We start from the raw sequence: 6,524 nt of genomic DNA on the forward strand, positions 1-6,524 counted from the left end.
CTGAATGAACACAACTTTCTCCTCTACCTCCAAAAAGCCATGGTTTCCTTCCCTAAAACTTCTCAGGTGATAGCCCCTCTTCCTCAGGGGCTCTATTCATGCCTTCAGTTATTAGTGCAATCTTTTTGGAGTGTGGAGGTGCTCAGGGATGATTAGCACTTTTGGAGTGAGGGCTGCTGAGCTCTTTTCAAGGTTGCTTTCCGCCTTTGGTGTCTGCCTGATCTAAAGCTCCCTTTGGCTCTGAGAAGCTGCAGCAGGCATAATAGCCTCACCCTGGTAAACCATTATTTAGTCTGTGGGCAGACAGATTAAACCAGGGTGAGGGCAACCAAGGGGTCTCATGCTGTTAATGAGTTAGGGAATGGTCTACCTCAAGCATGTAGACTTCTGTTGGAATGGTAGAATGGGTGCATGAGAACAATTTGTTCAGTCATGAAGGCAGCTGGAGTAAGAGCTGTGCATTGTTGCTTCAGCTTGGTTAGACATGGAAGTCCCCAAGGTCATCCACTTCATCTCAGACCCTGCCCAGTTGCCTTGACTCTGTCCTGCCACTAGAAAGGTGACTTGAGATGGGAGAGAATGAGAACAATGACTTCATGCAACTCTGCCTCACTTAAGTTCAGCTTACTCACAATCAAAAGACATTACTCATATCATCTTATCATTTCTACTTATTTCAAAATCCTGTGGTGACAGGCAAGTGATGAAGCAGCAGGTGTGGATGCACTGGGAGCTGTAACCCTGCACACAGGTAGCTCAAGCCAGAGGGTCATCTTCTTACTTTAAGCAGCAATGGATTTGGCAGCTTCCGGCTAGAGCAGCCCTTTAAAGATCCCACCGCTCACCTCCTGGTTTGAAGAAGCTAGAAAAGGTGTCCTAAAAATTGTCTGCTTACCTAACCCTGGCCTGACTACCATGGCAGGTGGGTATCTCACCCTGAAGTCAAAACCCAAAGCAATGTAGAAAATGTTCTGCAAAGATGATCTATTCACCATCGACACATACCATGTTATAGACAACACAAAATCCAGTAGGCCAAAAGACAAATGGCTTTTGTTGCAAAAGAACTGAGCAAGGATCACGGTCAAATCGCGACCCTGACTGAAACAAAGCTGGCAAAGAAGGCCAATTTGCTGAAGTCAGAGCGATACACAATTTTTTGGAGTGGCTACAGTGAGAGAGAGCAGTGAAGCTGATGTAGGTTTTGTGATCAAAACTAATCTAGTCAGCAAGCTTGTTTCTCTACCAAAAGGAGTGAATGACAGGCTCCTGACAATGAGATTGCCACACACCATGCCACCATCATCACTGCCTATGCTCCCACCATGAAGGACCCTGATGGGGTCAAAAAAATTTTTTATAAAGACCTGGAGACCCTTATTATCGATATGCCTAAAGAAGATAAGCTTATAGTTCTGGGTGACTTTAATTCTAGAATAAACTTAGATTACCAGATATGGCAGAGAGTCCTTGGGAAGAATGGGACCAAAAACCACTATAGCAGCAGCAATGGACACTTACTACCAAAGACATTTACCTATGTGCAGTAAAACTTCATGGATCACCCTCAGGGCATCTCTATTTATTTGTTTGCTTTCCTGAGGCAATTGGGGTTAAGTGACTTGCCCAGGGTCACACAGCTAGAACATGTTAAGTGTCTGAGACCATATTTGAACTCAGATCTTCCTGACTTCAGAGCTGGTGCTCTATCCACTGCACCACCCAGCTGCCCCCAAACAATAGCATTTAATAGATTATGTGATTTTTAAGGGGAAGAGACAGGATGGGAGAGTGACAAAGGCATTGTGTGGAGCAGAATGCTGAACTGACCATAGATTTATTCTCTCCAAGCCAAATATTCACATTTAACAAAAGTGGCGGTCCAAGGCAAAAAGTCTACCAGAAAAATTAATGTCAATATCTTAGAATGCTTCTTTGAATGGAAACAAATTGTGACTAAATTAGAGAGAACACACAGTTGGCAACAGTGGAGCAGAAAGGGCATAGGCTGCTTTCAGAGATTTGGAGAAAAGCATTTGCTCATCTGGGTCAGAACACTCACAAACATCAAGATTGGTTTGGTGAAAATGATGGGGAAATTCAGAAGCTGCTAAATGAAAAAACGAAAACTTCACTGGGTGCATCAGGAAAATACTTTTTCTAAGAAGGTGGCATTTAATTCCATCAAAAGTGAAGTATAAGGGAAGATTAGATAGGTGCAGGATTCTTGGCTCCTAAGAAGGCAGATGAAATTCACTTTTATGCTGATAGTAAAAGTGCTTTTATGATGTCCTTGTTATTTATGGGCCAAAGGCCTGTGGTATATCTCAACTATTCAATGCTGATGTAACCATTGACTAGTGATAAGAACAAATTCCTAGAGAGATGGACTGGACACTTCCATAATATTCTTAACAGACTGTCATCAATCAATGCTGAAGTCATCAATTGTGTCCCTCAGGTTGAAGTCAATCCCTCCCTAAGTGAAGTTTCAACTGAAGAAGTTTTCATTGCTTTAGGCTCCTTTTGTGTGGCAAAGCACCTGAAGCTGATTCATTCCAGCTGAAATTTGTAAGGTAGAAGGTACATTGCTCATACGAAAGCTGATTGAATTTTCCAGGTTATATAACAAGAGGAGGTTACCTCCCAGGAGTTCAGGATGCCTTCATTGTTCACCTTTATAAAGATAAAGGAAATAGATTGTCCTGTAACCATCACAGGGGAGAGGGATCTCTTTTAGTTAGTTATTGCTGCTCCTTCCCTTGGAAGATGGCTATCTACCTGAGAGCCAGTGTGGCTTCACAAGGGACTGAGGAACGGTCAATATGATGTTTGCTGCCAGGTAACTCCAGGAGAAATGCCAGGTGCAGACAGAGGTCTGTGCATATTTGTAGATCTGACCAAGACCCATTAAGGCTTATGGAAAATTATGTCAAAATTTGGTTCCCTGGAAAAGTTCATCATTACCATATATCAATTTCATGATGGCATGCTTGCTAGGGTTCTGGATAATGGATAATAACTCATCCTTTCCCAGTCATTAATGTAGTGGAACAAGGCTGTCTACTGGCTCCCATGCTTTTTAGCATGATACTTTCAGTCAAATGCTTTCAATGAAGCAAACATGGCATCAAGGTCAGCCATTGCCCTGTTAGTAAGTAAATTCTTCAACTTGAAAAGCTTACAAACCAAGACTAATGTGGAGGGAGTGTTGACACATGATTTTTTTGTTTGTTTGTTTGTTTGTTTGCAGATGATTGTATACTCAATACAGCTTCTGAAACTGAGATGCAACAAAATATGGATCAATTTTCTGCTGCTTGTGCTATTTTCGCCCAATTAACACCATGAAAACACAAGTGTTCTACCAGCCAGCATCAAACCATCCATTCGTGGAACCATCAGTTACAGGAAATTGTGAAGTTTTGGATTCTGTGGTAAATTCACTTACTTTAGCAGCATACTTCCAGAGATGTCCACATTGCCAGAGCTAGCTCAGTGTTTGGAGGCTCCAAAGTAAAGTGTGGTAGAGGAGAGGGATTAGACTGATTATCAGACTGAAGGACTACAGAGCTCTTGTGCTGATTTCACTCTTTTATGCTTGTGAAACCTGGACAGTGGAGCACCCCACACCAGGAAACCGAATCCCTTCCATTTGAATTATCTTAGGAAGATTCTGAAGATCACCTGGCGATTCAAGATACCAGATACCAAGGTTCTTTCTGGAACTAAATTGCCAAGCACTCAAACTCTACTGCAGAGAAAACAACTCTGATATTTCTAGCCACATTGTTCCAACGCCAAATATACATTTGCCAAAAAGACTATTTTATGGAGAACTCACATGGGAGTAAGTGCTCACTTAGTGGTCAGAAAAAGAGATGCAAGGATACTTTCCCAGTCTCGCTTGAGAACTTTGGAATTGATTTGCAACACTGAAAACACTAACACAGGACTGCCCAGTAAGGCATGCGCTCAGCAGAGAAGGTGCTATGTTCTCTGGGCAAAGCAGAATTGAAATAGCTTAGAGGAAAGGCGAGATGGGCAGTTTTAGAGAATTCTACCCAGATATTTACATGAGCTATTTGTATCCAATTCCGAGTTCATATTGGTCTGTTCAACCACAGCGTGACACATTGTAACTTGATTCTAACATAGTGGTATCATTTTGGTGCTCTTCTAGAAAAAAGAACAAGCAATAAACCACCAAAGGCAGGATCTGAACCCATGTACTCATAGAATTGAAAGAATTCTGGGGGCTAGAATTCTCTTAATACCAAACAAGGGTAGCAGCAACCCCAAAATCTCAGGCTAAAGGAGCAGAAAGTCCCAGAAGCTTTAGTTCTTAACCCATGTGGACTTTTTCTTGACTCTCTTTTCCTTATGGATCTCACTAATCAGAACTATGGGATTAATTGCCAATTGGGATTCATGGTTTTGGTCTTTGTCTTTGTGTCTCTCTCTCTCTCTCTCTCTCTCTCTCTCTCTCTCTCTCTCTCTCTCTCTCTCTCTCTCTCTATCTCTCCCTCCCTCCCTCTCTCCCTCTCTCTCTCCCTCTCCCTCTCTTTATTTCTTTCTCGCCATCTCTCTCTGCCTGACTATCTTTATCTCTCTGCTAGTTATAGGTCTTCCAGTCTCTGTGGAAATCTGCTTACATTACCCAGGAGGAGGAGCCTAGGTCATTGTATTAAACCATTATTTGGTTGTAGAACTAGAGTAAGAAACAGCCCAGGTTTCTAGACATAGCCATAACTTTTACCAACCTGTATAACCCTGGGCAAAGTATTTTATTTCCCTGTACCTCAGTTTCATCACCTGCAAAATGAAGATAATCATGTTCACACTTCTTGCATTGTGAAGAATGCACCCACTTTGTAAACCTTTAAAAGTTTTAGTTTAGTAAGGTAAAAAATTACATGAGACAAATTATCTCACGTAAAAGAGTCAAAAAGCTTTTATACTGGAGGGGAAGATGGGGGAGGAGAGATAGAGTGAACTTTCCTCTCATTAGAATTGGCTCAAAGAGAGAATAACATACACACCCAATTTGTTATAGAAATTTATCTCAATCTATAGGAAAGTAGGAGGGGAATGGGGATAAGAGGAGGGGAAAGGTTGATAGAAAGGAGGGCAGATTGGGGAGAGAGAGACAGAGACAGAGAGAGACACAGAGAGAGAAAGAGAGAGACAGAGACAGAGAGAGGGACACACAGAGAGACAGACAGAGAGAGAGACACACACAGAGACAAAAAGAGAGAGATACAGAAAGAGAGAGAGAAAATAAAGAGGAGGAGAATAGGATGGAAAGAAATACAGTTTAGTAAAAGTAACTATCAAAAAAGCCAAATATTACTGAAAAATGACTGAAAAAATTTTTTAAAAATTAGTAATCCCACAATTAGTATCAGAAGGACCCACAGATGGAAAGAATAGTTTGGGGAGAGATTATGGAAATTGAGTTTTGATTCATCATTTAGATCTGGGGGTAGTGCACAATGATAGTGCTGAGAAGGGGATACATGGAATTGTAAGGTGGTGATACACAACTTGTTGCTGAGGAACCTACTTGGAATATGCAGCAGAACATATATTTCTGACCGCTGTGCAAACCTGAGACCAGAGATGATGTCAGTATGGAGGTTGAGTAGTGCCATCTGCTGGAGAATTATGCACAGAATGATGGCACTCAGGATGCCAAATTGTAAAGAACCTATGGTTTGTTCTTCTTTCTTCGAGAAGACCAATGACATTGTGAGGGTGATGTCTTCACTTGCATGTCAATTGGACTTAAATGAGCAAAGTCTCCAGGATACTCTCCTCCAGTGACATCAGAGTCCCATGGCAAGAAAAAGGTCAAGTAGAGAAGGGATAGTCCAGGAGAACCTTTAGAAATGTGTACTGAGGTCTCAAAGTACTCTCTATCCCAGATGCAGATAAATCAATTAATCAATAAACATCTATTAAGTGTCTGCTATGTGCTAGGCACTGGGAATATAAAAAAGAGACAAAAGACAGTTCCTGACTTCAAGGAGTTTACAATCTAATGAGTGTGAATATAGGTCTCTGGAGAAGAGATGGTGTTATTTCTGTGAGTTCTGCCATTTTCTCTGAATTGCCAATAAATTTCTCCATCTTTTGAGCCTTGTGAACCATATGCTTGCAAAGGGAATAGGTGACAACACATGGAGGTGATAAAAAATAATGAAGTTTCCAGATTATTTAGGAAGGAAATAAGCCAGGAAGCTGAGAAATGTCCTCAGCTGTGCCGCTACGTCTTGTGAAAGCCTCTGATACTAGGTTTACAGCAGTATGTTGTATAACTTTGCCCTCTCAGCATAAAAATATTGCAATTTCTGCAATAAGAAACCTTGTTTTTGTCTGAAAATTATTATTCAATGACACTCAGGTTCATTTTGAACTGGCAATGCCGTAGTATAAAGGAAAGAAAACTGAATTTGCATTAAAGATTCTAGTACTGATTCTGCTATTAATTAGCTAGTGTGACCTTGAGCAATCACTTTTTC

The sequence above is a fragment of the Sarcophilus harrisii genome, chromosome 4 (assembly GCF_902635505.1).
Source record: "Sarcophilus harrisii chromosome 4, mSarHar1.11, whole genome shotgun sequence".
NCBI classification, from domain to species: domain Eukaryota; kingdom Metazoa; phylum Chordata; class Mammalia; order Dasyuromorphia; family Dasyuridae; genus Sarcophilus; species Sarcophilus harrisii.